The 16,980-nt window shown below is 41.3% G+C and overlaps 1 long non-coding RNA gene and 1 other non-coding gene across 2 annotated transcripts in view; one reads left to right on the plus strand and one right to left on the minus strand.

Annotated features, from left to right (window-relative positions):
• Nucleotides 1-10,703: 10,703 nt before the first annotated feature.
• Nucleotides 10,704-10,776, minus strand: TRNAG-UCC (transfer RNA glycine (anticodon UCC)). Its single transcript has one exon. It is a non-coding gene; the product is annotated as a tRNA-Gly (tRNA).
• Nucleotides 10,777-12,261: 1,485 nt separating this feature from the next.
• The window catches only part of LOC129639322 (uncharacterized), a 64,018-nt gene continuing 59,299 nt past the window's right edge, over nucleotides 12,262-16,980 (plus strand). Inside the window, exon 1 of the long non-coding RNA XR_008708335.1 lies at nucleotides 12,262-12,518. This is a non-coding gene — a long non-coding RNA (uncharacterized LOC129639322). The remainder of the gene's footprint in view (nucleotides 12,519-16,980) is intronic.

Consider the following 16,980-nt stretch of genomic DNA (forward strand, 5'->3'; position numbering starts at 1 on the left):
GCAAATTTGCATAGGTCAGTTTTTCCAAGAAATGAGGTCCTTCTTTTGGATAAATTAATTTGGAGAGGTTGGCATTTCCTTCTACCTGCTCACATTTGTTTTCTCCATCTTCCTGGAGACTGACCTTAAAATAGTTTCTCTATCTCCATCCTTCCAGCATTTTTGTCTGCTCTTCCAGCTTCTTCATTAATTTTAATACCAGGCTTGATTTTTCTTTGCCATAAAACGCTTTTAGCTTCTTTAATAGCTCTTTGACTCCTTCTAAACCTGCTTCCCTAGTACAGAGTAAGGTTTAACAAAAGGGTTTTTGTTTTGTTTTTAACAAGCACACCATGTGCCTTAGTGATGAACAGTATAAGACACTCTTGGCCTCTTCTTTTACCAGCAAACCTCAATAGTTGGGGAGAGGAAGGGTTGGGGGTGGTTAATAGTAGTTAATTCTCAGAACAGATTTTTTCCTCCTTACTCGAGGACACCTTGAGGACCTCATGTTCAAGCCAGAACTATTTTGGGTAGAAAGGAGACAAGACACCTGATACCTTTGTGTCTGGTAAAATCCTTCCCAAATAGCACTAGATTTTCATCTCTTCCTTGCAGTTGCCCATGGTTAAAATGCTAATCCCACTACTCTTTCCTTGGTCTGCACTCTGAACCTCGGACCACTTCCTTTGGGGCTGGGCATCTCTTCAGTTAGAACCACAATCTGAAGAGAAAATGCTTTTGATTTGAGAGGCAATTTAGGGAAGAAAAAAAAACTCCATGTGCTCAAATTATTTTATTCCATCCGACCAACTAGCTTTGTTTCTATTTTGAAAAATGTTGATTATACACACAAAAAAATGCAATGAACTTGCCATTTTCAAAACACCACAAACTCTAAGGCAATAAGATTTAATGAGTGATTTATATGATGCTGGTAAACTAGGGCTACCTAGCTTCATTGGAGTGTGGTTTTTAAATTGCCAAGTTATGAAGATTGTTTAGCACTAATTTCCTTGCTGATGTAGCTGTGATTTTAATACAAAGAAGTGTTTCTCAACCTCGGCGCTATTGACATTTGGGGCTGGATCATTCTTTATTGGGGAGGTTGCCCTGTGCATTGTGGGACGTTTAGCAGCATCCCAGGTCTCTCTCCACCAGATGCCAATAGATTCCTCTCTCCAGTGGTAATAATCAAAAATGTCTCCAGGCATTGCCAAGTGTCTGTGGCCCTAGGGGCACAGTCACCCCTGGTTGAGAACCACTGATGTAGAGGACCTGCTGAAACAGTTTTTCCCTCTCTTGCTTTTCTGGACTGTGAAAATCTTAGAGGCCAATGAAAGATGAGAACACATTAGGTCTTGGAATGTGCTATTTTGATTGTATTATTATAAAATTCTTAACGTTTTTCATTTGAGATTTTGAGAAAAACAATTAAATTTCCAAATATAGCTACAGCCTATAAACCTCGGCCCCTGGCACATCTCACCTCTCTGCTAATGGGTCAACAAGGACAAAATTTTTCATGAGATTTTCCAAGAGTTTGCAGGGCCCCTCTCTGGCCTAGTTCACTGAGGGCCAGGGTAAAACTACTCATTAGCACAGTGACTAATGCACAGGCTTAATAGTTGCAATAGTCAGTAAGGGGAAAAGGAGAGTAATGTTTCCTGTGTACTGTTTTCTCTTTTAAGGCAGAATGTGCAGTAGTCTAATGAACAGCCACATCCAAGTTGGTTTTACAAATTGGAAAGTTGGGTCTTTGCTGCCCAGTACTTGCTTCCAGACTCATCAAGGTTTCCACAGACCCTAAAGTGAAAGGAACATGGTGGCCTCCTCCTCTCTTTGATCCATTCCTTCCTTTCCTTCTACCCTCTGCTTCTTTCTGACTTGGGCTTCATTGCTATTCTGAAGGGAGTGAGGGCTGGAGAAGGGCATGCGGGGAAGAAAATGGGGGTTAAAATCACCTAGAGAGCTCTTTACTCCACACACAGACACCCACAACCTCACCCAGTCCCCACCAGGCACCCACCAACAGGCCGAAAGCAGGAGGCACACTCTATTAGAAGGAGTTGAGGAGAGTTTAAGGAGAGACCATTTGCAGAGAGATGGTCAGGGTTTAGGGAAATCCCAAAGGAGAGCTCAGTACCACAGGGCAAGTAACAGCAGGGAGCCAGTGCCATTCCTGAGGGAAGGACAAAGAAGAGAACAGTCAGCAGAGCCCAGAGAGTAGCAATGGGAGCAGCCATCTTGTGGGAGCTGTTTCTTCTACCACACAAACCAGCAATCCAGGTTGACTTGGCAGGGAGGGGCCTGGAGACTAAATCCCCTGACCTCACTCTCTCCTGCCCCACAGCATCATGCCACTACCCCCAGTTGGCTGAAGGCAACCAGAAAAGGGAGGGCAAGGGAGCCTGGTGATGTAGTTCACACGGGTACACAGCAAAGTCAAGGAGGATGGATCTGGGGAGCAAAAGCAAGATGTCCAGCCTGCACCACAATTGAAAGGAACTTCAGAAGCCCTCAAAGTAGGCAAAGTTGTCATTTGAAAGTCCTTCCCAGTAATTCTTCTATATCCCCTGGAGTTGAGATCAGCTGCTTTAAAGTGTGATGGACGTTTTCAAAGCTCTATAATCTCCTGTAGAGGGTTTCATTGCTGAAACAGCTGGTAGACCCAACTTCTACAAGTGCCATTCCATTCCCTGTCTTTTCCATTGTTCTGATTTCTACACAAGTCTGCAGGGAAGTCATCTGCCAATCTGTTTTGTCCTCACTTTAATGTTTGCAGCCGCTTAAACTCCATGTCGTAATCTTGTATAAAGCAAACATTTCAATTCGCACTGGAGGTCAAAAATATTCCTAGGGTGCTTCCAGGACAGGCTCTGGGAGTGAGCCTTTGTGAGGGACAAGCAGGCTGGGAAGTGTGAAGAGTTGGGGCTGGGTAGATGTCATTGCCAGCACTATCTGCTTTCACTGTCTGTCTGCTTCTTAGAAAAGTGCAGGCATCTTTAGCATGGGAGCAAACTTTGTGTTGCAAAGAGTGGGACACAGCTGAGTGACTGTGCACTCACTTGTGTAGGCTTCTGGGGCTTGTTTTTGTTTTGTTTTTGGCTCTCTCTCTCTCTCTTTTCCTAACAAGCACACAAAGTCACACTGCCTTCTGGAAAAGCTGCCATTTCAAATTACTCGCACTACACAAATGTGAACCCCGCCCTAGAGAACAGGAGGATCCCATTTCATATACCCATCTAAATTTGAAAAGCTTCTTCCAAAGCATCCTCACTATTTAGAAATATCAGTGACAATGCGGTTTCTTGTCAACTACTAAGAGGGTTTTACAGGGCATGATTTCTAAGTTAATTTAAATACATTAGTCTTTTCACATAGCAAAATAAGCATATCTCACAGAGAAAATGGATATGTGAAACTACTGTTGATATCATCAAAACACAATAGAGGGACTTCCCTTGTGGTCCAGTGGTTAAGACGCCATGCTCCTGATGCAGGGGGTGAGGGTTCAACTCCTGGTCAGGGGAATTAAGATCTCACATGCTTCACAGCACAGGCAAAATTAAAAACAAAACTATAAAATAGAGAAGAACAATGGGGAGGGGTGTATGAATCACCCTTTAGTTTACACTTACAAAGATACTTATTTTGTGATGGGTATATGGAGAGGAGAATGAAAAAGCTGGCTTAAAACTCAACATTCAAAAAATGAAGATCATGACATCTGGTCCCATCACTTCATGGCAAATATATGGGGAAACAATGGAAACAGTGAAAGACTTTATTTTGGGGGGCTCCAAAATCACTGCAGATGGTGACTGCAGCCATGAAATTAAAAGATGCTTGCTCTTTGGAAGAAAAGCTATGACCAACCTAGACAGCATATTAAAAACCAGAGATATCACTTTACCAACAAAGGTCCATCTAGTCAAAGCTATGGTTTTTCCAGTAGTTGTGTATGGATGTGAGAGTTGGACTATAAAGAAAGCTGAGCACCAAAGAATTGATACTTTCAAACTGTGGTGTTGGAGAAGACTCCTGAGAGTTCCTCGGACAGCAAGGAGATCAAACCAGTCAATCCTAAAGGAAATCAGTCCTGAATATTCATTAGAAGGACTGATGCTGAAGCTGAAGCTCCAATACTTTGGCCACCTGATGGGAAGAGCCAATTCACTGGAAAAGACCCTGATGCTGGGAAAGATCGAGGGCAGGACGGGAAGGGGATGACAGAGGATGAGATGGTTGGATGGCATCACTGACTCGATGGATATGAGTTTGAGCAAGCTGCAGGATGACAGGGAAGCCTGGCATGTTGCAGTCCATGGAGTCGCAAAGAGTCAACAACAATACCTAGATAACTCATTTATGTCCATTCATAAGTAAAGCACTTATTTAATATGCATGTTTGAACTTTACAGCTATTGTATTATGTGTAAAGCAAGAAGCCAAGATTACTCAACTTTAGCACCTTAATTTTTAAAAGAATTGGAACCAGCAAATATAAACAGACCACAGAGGTTTTGCAGGTTCAGTTCCAGACCATTGCAATACAGCAAAGGTTATGATACAGTGAAATTTTTAGTTTTCCAGTGCATACAAAAGTTATATTTACAGTACTATAGTCTATTAAGTGTACAATAGCATTATGTCTAAAATAACAGTGTAAATACCTTTTAAGAACACTTAGACTGGGCTTCCTCTGTCCCTTCAAATATCAGCAGATGATGATTCTTGGCCTCTGGGATCAAGTGCTGTGACATTTGTAGTCACTTTAATTTTGAGATTTTCAACATCAGCCCTAGAGGCATTTTATTTCTTCTGCACCACTGCCACTGTGAGGATGCATAAAACAGCAATGCCTGAGGTCAGAAGGTGGATTTCCTCAGGCACGGACAATAGAAGTTGGGAGGTATGTGTAATCACACACTTCAGTCAATGGAGAATTTTCTCTAAACATGAGTATATACCCAGTAATCACTACTATAAAGCTGATTATAATTTTCTTTCAATGGAAACAATCTAAGCAGCAATCAACAAGTGATTGCTGAAATTATACATTTTAGACAGCTGTTAAAAATTAACGATGTTTGGACAATTTTATTGACATGAAAAGTTGATATAATGTATCATGGCTTGAAAAAAATGGGAGGTTAAACCACAGCATGTTTATATAGCAAAGAGTATACAGGAATGTTGATATTCACAAAGAAATGCCTAATTGTCTTTAAATGGAAACAACCTAAACAACTAAATGCAATGCCTGACCCTAGTCTGCATCCTGTACTATGCTGTAAAAGACATTATTGGATCAACTGACAGAACTGAAACACAAATGGCAAATTGAATAAAAATATTGTATCAATGTTCAATTTCCTGATGTTGATAACTGTACTGTGGTTATTTAAGAGAATATTCTTTTTCTTAGGAAATGTACACTGTACATTTCTCCAAGTTTAAATGATTCCCCCCACAAAAAAAATTTGAAGGATTATTTAGGAAGCTCACAGAACCTCTAGAGGGTGGGGGTACAGCACAGAGAAGCAGGCTACTTCTCAGATCCCACAGTTCCCACAGATTACAGTGGGGACTAGGTACCTGAAATTCAACTGTTGTAGCCTCCAAAGAAGATGCCAGAGATGGGTTCCTCATATCACCTGCTCCCATACATTACTGGCTTTCAGATCCAAGTCTTATCCAGATACCTCTGGAGGAAAGTAGCTGAACGTGGGGAAAGCAAATGTATGCTTTTAATCTTTAAAAAATCAGCATCCATGTAGGAATTTGTCCAAATATAAGGTGGGTATTCAAAAGATGCCAGGTGGCCACAGATGACAGAAATGTCACCAGGGGAAAATAGTTATTCTCTAATGCTGACTTTTGTGGAGTCACCTAGCCTGGGTCTGAGATGCCTTCCTTGTGCTCATCTAATCACTTCCTCATTTAAGCAGCTGCCTAAGGCTGGCCCAGACATATCAACCATGACATAGTCACTGGGCACCTCAAATCTATGCCAGGAATGCAAAGAGAGCTCAGTGAGACATCACTACATACCCACAAGACTGGCTAAAGCATAAAAGGAAGGCTGACACACTCAGTGATGCTGAAGATATGGAAGGACTCTCTCACATTGTCAGTGAGAGTGTAAACGGGTTACAAACACTGTGGAAAAGCAGAATCTATGTACACTCTATAAGCAATTCAGCTCCTGGTACCTAATCAACTGCTATGCGTTCTTATGTCCACCAGAAGACATGCACGATTGATGGCATCGTTATGCATAATAGCCTCAAACTGGAAACAACACACATATCCATCAATAGTAAAATGGGTAAGTCTTGCAACATATGCAAAATGGAACACTACACAGCCGTAAAGAAAAGAATGGAATACTCTAGTACACCATAATGTGGATGAATCTACCCAAGAATGTTGAGAAACAAATGCCAGACACAAAAGCACATGATTCCATTTGCATGAAGTTCAAGGACAGATAGACAAATACATGACAGTATGTTAAGATCAGTTAAACTTACTGTGAGGGTGAGAGATATGGAGAAGGGGCATGAGGGAGCCTTTTAGGCTAATAAAGTGTACGCCCATAAAATTCAAACTAAGTACTGAAATCTGTGCACTTTACTGTGTGGAAGTTACATATTGACTTTTGAAGAAGAAAAAAAAACTACAAAAGTAGAATTACAGACTGAAGGCAATGGCACCCCACTCCAGTACTCTTGCCTGGAAAACCCCATGGATGGAGGAGCCTGGTAGGTGGTAGTCCATGGGGTCGCGAAGAGTCAGACACAACTGAGTGACTTCACTTTCACTTTTCACTTTCATGCATTGGAGAAGGAAATGGCAACCCACTCCAGTGTTCTTGCCTGGAGAATCCCAGAGACAGGGGAGACTGGTGGGCTGCCGTCTATGGGGTCGCACAGAGTCGGACACGACTGAAGCGACTTAGCAGCAGCAGAGCCTTATGAATCCTTTTCTATTAAGAAGAAAGAATTGTCATCTGGAGGAGTATGACATTTCCTTAAAGCTCTGAGGTGACTTTGGTGTTATGCTATGATCTCTGCCAGGTTCAGCTCTTGACAGTGTTTTCCCAAATCTGCTTCACCCCTCTCTATCCCTTCAGGAAAATAACTTTTTGCACTTAAGCCCTAGGTAACTAGCTGAAAGTGGGTGTATGGAACATCCTGCATATTTGCACAGTGCTTTGCCATTCACAAAGAAGAGGGTACATCATTTGATCCTGGCAACAACCTTGGCAGGTGGGCAAGGGTGAGCACTCCTCTTCATTACCATGTGAAATATCTGGAGTTCAGAGAGGTTAAAATGTCATTTAGACTCAGTACTTCTGACTCCTAACGTTTTTTAGTGGTGTTCATAAGTGTTCACTGCCATATAATAACTAGAAATACAGCAAGTCATATCCTGGATTGGATCCTGGAAAGTAAAAAATACTATAAAGGACATTTTGGGAACAATTAGTGAAATTCTAATACAGACTATATGTAGAGAATAATATTGTATCTACCACTGTTTAATTTCTTGATTTTGATAATTATATTGTAGTTTCATAAGAAAGTTTATAAGAAATGCATGCAAAAGTACTGAGGGTGAAATGTCATCAACTAGTCAGCAGCATGTCCACAACTCACTCTCAATTGGTTCTTTAAAACTCTCTGTATATCTATATCTATATCTATACAGTAAGTCTCTTGTATATGAACCTTCAAGTTGCAGACTTCCAAAAATGTAAACGTGCAGCTTATTAATGAAGACCTGATGGAATTGGAGACCCAGAGAAAGGATAAAGAGAGACAAGAGGAAGAAGTAACTGAAGAATGGGAGAGATTCATGATGCAGGAGATGGCCAGGGGATTTTCTTTATCTGAGGAGGCACTGTTAGTTTTTGAGGCACAGGACCTGTGTAGAACAGTCCACGAAGTTTGTAGCAGCCATTCAGAATGCAGCCCAGTGCTACTGAGTCACCTATGATGAGAAAAAAAGAGAAATGGCAGCCCACTCCAGTATTCTTGCCTGGAAACCCATGGACAGAGGAGTCTGGTGGGCTACAGTCCATGAGGTTGCAAAGAATTGGTTACGACTGAGCAGGAAGGCAGGCAGCCACACATTACTGGATTGTTTTTTTCAAGAGGATACATAGAATTGAATTGAGCCAGGAACCAGAACCTGTGCTATCCATGTCAGGCGTGAGTGAAATTGCAGCTTGCCCTACATCTCCTATCCTTCACCTCTACCATCTCCTACCTCCTTTCCCTCCTCCTTTTGCCTGTTCACTTGATGCCAGCCTGTAAGATTTAAAGTGTTTGATTTATTTTTTTTTGTTTATGTATTGTTTCTGTGAAAAGTATTATAAACCTATTACAGTACAGTACTATATAGCTGATTGTGTTAGTTGGGTACCTAGGCTAACTTTGTTGGACTTATGAACAAACTGGACCTAGGAACATGCTCTCAGAATGGAACTCATTCATATGAAGGGGACTTAACTGTATCTGTATCTAGAGAGAGTACAAATGTGGCAGAATGTTAACAAAACGTTAATGTAAGTGAATAAATATCTGTTGTACTGTTCTTATAACTTTTCTCCAGAAAAGTTAATTAAATATTTTTCTAAATTAAAAAGATATTTAAAAATTCAAGAAAAAAATAGGTATCTTAGGTAAAATCAAGTTGTGCCTTCTGTTGTGCACACCCCATTAAACCACAGTCATCTTGGGCAGTGTAGCAGAAAATGACTAAATTGCATCCCTAACAGATTTATTCATTGCTTCATTTCATCACCACACAAGCAAAACAGTTTCTCTCTTACTAAGTTAGCATAGTCTAGTGAACTTAATAGAAGGACTTGCTTTTCTTGGAAGAGACATAGTTTTCATAAAATACCTTAGAACATTCTATTTTAAATCCCTGAGGGAGGGAAAGAGTCTGCTGTCTTGCTATCCTTGCTGCCTTTGTGGATGCCTCAGGAAAATAGTAAGACCTTGGTAAGCTCAGAGCCCCTGAGGCCCAGGAACAGGGGCTCCAGCTTTGCCAGAGTCCCATGATCCAGTTGTGTCTTGGCAGGACCAGAACTGCTGAACTTGAAAGGGAGCTTGTACCATATCCAGTACAGGAGAATGGTTGATGACCATGAAGCAATTGCACAGCTGTGGCCTAGAGAAGACTCAGTAACTGAGATCAAGTTTTCCTCCACCATGGGTATGTAAAATTGAATTTAAGCAAATAGTAAAATGATTCTTTTATATTTAAATTTTTGAGCTGAGAGTCATTCCAATACATTAAGAAACATGTATTAAAATGGATGCTATGCTAGTAAGCGTGTTATAATGACTATCTCATTTTGTCCTCACAACAGCTGTATGATTTAGGTAAAATCATTCCTATTTTACAAATAGAAAAACTGAAGCTTTGAGGGGTTAATGACTACTTGCCTGAAGTTATACAGCAAGTAACCAGTGAAGCTAGTTGAACCCAGGCAGCCTGAATCCAGAGCCTGGGCTTTTAGCCCCTCTACCATACTTGAAGGTGGCTACTTATTACCTGTAAGGCCAACTCTTCCCTGTAGCAATTCCCGCTTTTAACTCCCAGCTTACAGAATGGGGCCAGTGATTTATTAAAGGGAGATGCTACTCTGTGTTGTAACAGAAACGTAAGAAAATCCCAGCCCAACAGAGCACAAGAAAATCATTAATTCCATCCTTTTCAGTAAGCAGCCAAACTCTCCACACTGCATGCTGATGACTCAAAGACAGAGCTGATGTGCCCAGGAGGGTGGGACTCCCATGCTAAATGTCCTGGCTGGTTATGACCTCCTCTCCTACAAAGAGTAGGGTGCTTCCAAACAACTCTAGTGTGCTCCACTCCCCCCATGGATCTGTAACTTAGGTAAGCCCGCCAAAGCCATACACTGTGCCTCATCCAGTGCCTGAAAAGAGCTGGTCCCCCACTGAAGGCAATTTGTGAAACATAATTAATTGCAGATTCCTTCTGGAGCTGCTTCGGCTCCTTGATGTCTCACATGTGTGGTCAGGATGGAGCTCTCCTTGGCAGCTGAGGATCCTTCTGTCTCCAGCTGGAGAGGAGGTCCAAAGACAGAGACCAAGGGCATCTCTCAGATTGAGCTTGGCCTTCCCAAGACTTCGTGGGGCAGGCTCAGATGTATGAATGGGGGTTTGGGGAGCCTATCCTTACAGCAGATCCAAACCACACAGATCACAGAGATCAATGGAAAGTAAAGTCTTCCTGATGAGCTGATTGAGCATTAGTGGTAGTCTCCATTTGACTCAACTGAACGCTGGGTGGGGAAGTGATGCAAAGAGCCTTTTCTTTCAGTTAAAGGGGAAACATGATCAGCAGTGAACGTTTCCAGTAACCAAATGGGAGGATTTTCCCAAGATAGCATTTGCTTTCTGCACATAAGCTTTGATTCTGCTACTGTAGTGTTTCTAATTATATTTATTATCTATTATTATCAAATCACAAAACTAGTATGGATGCAGCTATTTATAAATTTAACTCTCCTCCAAATCCTAACACATAGCTGTCATATATCCCATTTTGTTTATAAGTAACCACATTAATGTAAGCTTGAAAGGATTTTAATTATTTAAAATTTGTATTTATTTATTTGGCCACATGAGTTCTTCATTGCCGCATGCAGGATCTTTAGTTGTAGCATGTAGGATTAGTTCCCTGACCAGGGATTGAACCTGGGTACCCTGCATTGGAAGCACAGAGTCTTATCCATTAGACCATCAGGGAAGTCCGGAGAGGATTTTAATTTTTATTTTTTTTTAAAGCTTTTCAAAATGTTATTTATTTATTTTGTCTGTTCTGAGTCTTCATTGCTATGAGGGCTTTTCTTTAGTTGTGGTGAATGGGAGCTACTCTTTGTTGTGGTGCAAGGACTTCTCATGGTGGTGTTTTCTCTTGTTGTGGAGCACCGCCTCTAGGCATGTTGGATCAGTAGTTGTGGCTCCTGGGCTCTAGAACACAGGCTCAGTAGTTGTGGCATATGGGCTTAGTTGCTCCACATCATGTGGGATCTTCCCAGATCAGAGATTGAACCTGTGTCTCCTGCATTGGTAGGTGGACTGCTCACCTCTCAGCCACCAGGAAAGCCCAAGATTTTTTTAAATTCATTTTTTTGGTTGAAGGATAATTGCTTTACAGAATTTTGTTGGTTTCTGCCAAACATCAACATCCATCAACCATAGGTATACATATGTCTCCTCCTTCTTGAGCCTCCCTCCCAAAAGCCCAAGATTTTAATCAAGGTCAGATCAAACTTAGAAGCAGAGGACATCCAACAACATGAATGAATGTCATAGATATTGAACCAAATGAAAGAAGCCAGATAAGACCACATACTATATTATTCCACTTATATGATAATCAAGAACAAGCAAAAATAATCTATGGTGACAGAAATCAGAACAGTGGGTACTTCCAGGAGGGTGGTATTGACTGGAAAGGAGTATGAGGAAGCCTTCAGGGATCCTAATAACATTCTAGATCTTGACTTCGGTGGCAGGTGTATGTGTGTGCATGTGTGCTAAGTCGCTTCAGTCATGTTGGACTCTGTGCAACCCTCAGTGGCAGGTATCTACAAATGTGCAAATTTATCTAGCTGTGCTTTTATGATTTGAGTACTTTATTATATTTAAATTATCTCTCAAAAAAGCTTTCACAATTTATGACAAAGGAGCCATTAATATACAATGGAGAAAGGATAACCTCTTCAAAATGGTGTTGGAAAACCTTGACAGCCAGATACAAAAGAATGAAACTGGACCAGTATCTCATACCATACACAAAAATCAACTTAAAAATGGATTAAAAAGTTGGATGTAAGACCTGAAACCGCAAAACTCCTCGATCAAAATATGGGGGTAAGCTCCTTGACATTGGTATTGGCAATGACTTTCTGGATCTGGCAACAAAAGTGAAAATAAACAAGTGAGACTATATAAAATTAGAAAGAAATAAAGCCATGAACAAAACGTAAAGGCAGCCTACAGAATGGGAGAAAATATTTGCAAATCATATATCTGATAAAGGGTTAATATCCAAAACATAGCAGAAATCTTAGGGAAGATTTAAGCTGTTAACTCTGGTGCTTCTGAAGAAGCAAAGCCCCAAATTGACCATCAACCTTTATTTAGATAGCTTCAAGCAAATAGATTTTATACCAGGTGCATAAAAATTCATTTAATCTATACTCGCAGAAGTGTGGCGGCTGTGACGGACCGTGCAGAAGTGCTGCCGAGAGGAGCTACCCCACGCCCTAAGTCAGGGGCAGCAGCTGGGAGGAGCTACCCCACGTCCGAGGTCAGGGGCCACGACCGAGAGCACCAGGCTGCGATGGCAGAGGAGCAGTGGAGAGGAGCTACCCCACATTCAAGGTCAGGAGGGGCTGCTGTGAGGAGATACCCCTCGTCCAAGGAAAGGAGCAGTGGCTGCACTTTGCTGGAGCAGCTGTGAAGAGATACCCTACATCCAAGGTAAGAGAAACCCAAGTAAGATGGTAGTTGTTGCGAGAGGGTATAAGAGGGCAGACACTCTGAAACCACAATCACAGAAAACTAGCCAATCTGATCACAGGGACCACAGCCTTGTCTAACTCAAAGAAGCTAAGCCATGCCTGTGGGGCCACCCGAGACGGGCGGGTCATGGTGGAGAGGTCTGACAGAATGTGGTCCACTGGACAAGGGAATGGTGAACCACTTCAGTATTCTTGCCTTGAGTACCCCATGAACAGTATGAAAAGGCAAAAAGATAGGACACTGAAAGAGGAACTCCCCAGGTCTGTAGGTGCCCAATATGCTACTGGAGATCAGTGGAGAAATAACTCCAGAAAGAATGAAGGGATGGAGCCAAAGCAAAAAGAATACCCATTTGTGGATGTGACTGGTGATAGAAGCAAGGTCCGATGCTGTAAAGAACAATATTGCATAGGAACCTGGAATGTTAGGTCCAAGAATCAAGGCAAACTGGAAGTGGTCAAACAGGAGATGGCAAGAGTGAACGTTGACATTCTAGGAATCAGCAAACTAAGATGGACTGGAATGGGTGAGTTTAACTCAGATGACCATTATATCTACTACTGTGGGCAGGAATCCCTTAAAGGAAATGGAGTAGCCATCATGGTCAACAAGAGAGTCCAAAATGCAGTACTTGGATGCAATCTCAAAAATGACAGAATGATCTCTGTTCGTTTCAAAGGCAAACCATTCAATATCACAGTAATCCAAGCCTATGCCCCAACCAGTAACACTGAAGAAGCTGAAGTTGAACAGTTCTATGAAGACCTACAAGACCTTTTAGAACTAACACCCAAAAAAGATGTCCTTTTCATTATAGGGGACTGGAATGCAAAAGTAGGAAGTCAGGAAACACCTGGAGTAACAGGCAAATTTGGCCTTGGAGTACAGTGGTGTATCACATTGATTGATGAGTGTATATTGAAGACTCCTTGCATCCCTGGGATAAACCCAACTTGATGATGGTGTATGATCTTTTTAATGTGCTGTTGAATTCTGTTTGCTAGAATTTTGTTGAGGATTTTTGCATCTATGTTCATTAGTGTTATTGGCCTGTAATTTTATTTTTGTGTGATGTCTTTGTCTGGTTTTGGTATCAGGGTGATTGTGGCCTTGTAGAAAGAAGTATTCCTTCCTCTGCAATTTTTTGGAAGAATTTCCGAAGGGGAGCTATCAATGATTATTATAGAAAGTTATATTTGTTAGAATATTTGTTCACTTAAAATCATAGCCTCTGATTGATATGAATGGTTGATTTTACTCAACTGCCCTTAATTACCTAGATGGCCATGTTGTTCAGTCGATCAGTCATGTCTGACTCTTTGCGATCCCATGGAATGCAGCATGCCAGGCTTCCCTGTCTTTCACCATCTCCTGGAGTTTGCTCAGACTCATATCCATTGAGTCAGTGATGCCATCCAACCATCTCATCCTCTGTTGTCCCCTTCTGCCTTCAGTCTTTCCCAGCATCAGGGTCTTTTCCAATGAGTCAGCTCTTCCCATCAAGTGGCCAAAGTATTGGAGCTTCAGCTTCAGCATCAGTTCTTCCAATGAATATTCAGGACTGATTTCCTTTAGGATTGACTGGTTTGATCTTCCTGCAGTCCAAGGGACTCTCAAGCGTCTTTCCAAACACCACAGTTCAAAAGCATCAAATTTTTGGCACTCAGCCTTCTTTATGGTCCAACTCTCACATCCATACATGACTGCTGGAAAAACCATGGTTTTGACTATATGGACCTTTGTCAGCAAAGTAATAACTCTGCTTTTTAATAACCCATCTAGATGGCCATGGCTGTGATCTAATTTTAAGTGATCTAATCACTCCAGAAAAGACTGTGTATTCCATGAAAATAAGAACATAGTTAAAGGCATTTCTCCTTGAAGGGACATTTAGAGGGCAAATAACATGACCAAACATATTCTCTTAAAACACAAAAAGGAATCTTGAAACTGAGGGATGAGATAAGTCATCCTGGATTGATTGTGGCTACCAAATATGAGAAATGGGCTAGAGCTCAGGCCTTCTCCATCCTGATCTTACCATCTTTCCATCGTCTCATGACTCCTCAGACTTTAAAAATTTTTTTATTGAAATGTAGTTAATTTACACTGTGTTTCCTTCAGATGGATGTATAGCACAATGATTATGATATAAAGGTTATGATATACAGATTCTTTTTTATTTATATTCTCTCCCATTATAAGTTATTGCAAGATAGTTTAGTTCCCTGTGCTATACAGTAGGTCCTTGTTGGCTACCTATTTTATATACTGTAGTGTGTATATTTTCATCCCAAACTCCTAATTTATCCCTCCCCACATTTTTCCTCTTATGAGGACCATAAGTTTGTTTTCTAAGTCTATGAGACTATTTCTGTTTTGTAAATAAGTTCATTTGTATCATTATTTTAGATTCAACATATAAGTGATATCATATGATATTTGTCTTTGGCTTACTTCACTTTGTATGATAATCTCTAGGTCCATCCATGTTGCTGCAAATGGCATTCTTTCATTCTTTTTAATGGCTGAGTAATATTCCATTATACACACACACACACACACACACCATATTTTCTTTACCCAGTCATCTGTTGATGGACATTTAGGTTGTTTGCATGTCTTGGCGATTGTAAACAGTGCTGCAGTGAACATTGGGGTGCATGTATCTTTTTGAATTATGGTTTTCTCTGGATATATGCCCAGGAGTGGAGTTGCTGGATAATATGGTAACTCTATTTTTAGTTTTTTAAGGAACCTCCAAACTGTTCTCCATAGTGTGTGTATCAATTTACATTCTTACCAACAGTGTAGGAGGGTTCCTTTTTCCACACCCTCTGCGGCATTTATCTATAGACTTTTTGTTGATGGCCATTCTGACTAGTGTGAGGTGATACCTCATTATAATTTCGGTTTGCATTTCTCTAATAATTAGTGAGCATCTTTTCATATGCCTGTATGTCTTCTTTGGAGAAATGTCTATTTAGATCTTCTGTCCATTTTTTTTAAAGAAATAATTTTATTTATTTATTTTTGGCTGCGCTGGCTCTTCGTTGCTGTGTGGGCTTTCTCTAGTTGCAGTGAGTGGGGGCTACTCTCTAGTTGCAGTGCACAGGTTTCTTATTGTGTGTGTCTTCCTATTGTGGTGTTATTTCTTATTGTGGTGTCTTCTCTTGTTGCAGAGCATGGGCTCTAGGGCATTTGGGCCTCAGTAGTGTTGGTTCCATGGCAACCCAGTCCAGTACTCTTGCCTGGAAAATCCCATGGATGGAGGAGCCTGGTAGTCTGCAGTCCATGGGGTCGTGAAGAGTCGGACATGACTGAGCGACTTCACTTTCACTTTTCACTTTCATGCCTTGGAGAAGGAAATGGCAGCCCACTCCAGTGTTCTTGCCTGGAGACTCCCAGGGACGGGGGAGCCTGGTGGGCCGCCATCTATGGGGTCACACAGAGTCGGATGCGACTGAAGCGACTTAGCAGCAGCAGCAGCGTTGGTCCCTGGGCTCTAGGGCACAGGATCAGTAGTTGCAGCCCATGGGCTTAGTTGCTCCTCGGCACATAGAACCTTCCCAGATCAGGGATCAAGCCTGCATTTCCTACATTGGCAGGCAGATTCTTGATTCTTTACCACTGAGCCTCTAGGGAAGCCCTGTCCATTTTTTAGTTAGGTTGCTTGTTTGTTTGATATTGAGCTGTTTGTATATTTTGGAGATTAATCCCTTGTCAGTCATATCATTTGCAAATATTTCCTCCTGTTATATAGCTTCTCTTTTTGTTTTAGTTATGGCTTCTTTTGCTGTGCAAAAGTTTTCAAGTTTAATTGGGTCCCATTTGGGGTTTTTTTAATTTATTTATTTTACTTCTTATTTATTTATTCGACTGCATGGGGTCTTAGTTGTGGCACACAGGATCTTCGTTGCAGCATGCAGGACGTGTAGTTGTGAGATGTGGAATCTTTAGATGTGGCATGCAAACTCTTAGCTGTGGCATGTTGGATCTAGTTCCCCTACCAGGGATCAAATCCAGCCCCATACATTGGGAGCACAGTCTTAGCCACTGGACGACCAGGGAAGTCCCCTATGTGTTTATTTTTTGTTTTTATTTCCATTACTCTAGAAGATGGATCAAAAAAACAATTGCTGCGATTTATGTCAAAGTGTGTCCTGCTTGTGTTTTCCTCTAGGAGTTTTATAGTATTTGGTCTTACATCTAGGTCTTTAATCCATTTTTATTTCATTTTTGTGTGTAGTGTTAGAGAATGTTCTAATTCCATTCTTTTACATGTATCTGTCCAGTTTTCCCAGCACCCGTTGGTGATGAGACTGTCTTTTCTCCATTGTATATTTTTGCCTCCTTTGTCATAGATTAAGTGACCATAGGTGCATGGGTTTATCTCTTGGCTTTCTATCCTGTTCCATTG

The sequence above is a fragment of the Bubalus kerabau genome, chromosome X (genome assembly GCF_029407905.1).
Source record: "Bubalus kerabau isolate K-KA32 ecotype Philippines breed swamp buffalo chromosome X, PCC_UOA_SB_1v2, whole genome shotgun sequence".
Lineage (NCBI taxonomy): Eukaryota > Metazoa > Chordata > Mammalia > Artiodactyla > Bovidae > Bubalus > Bubalus kerabau.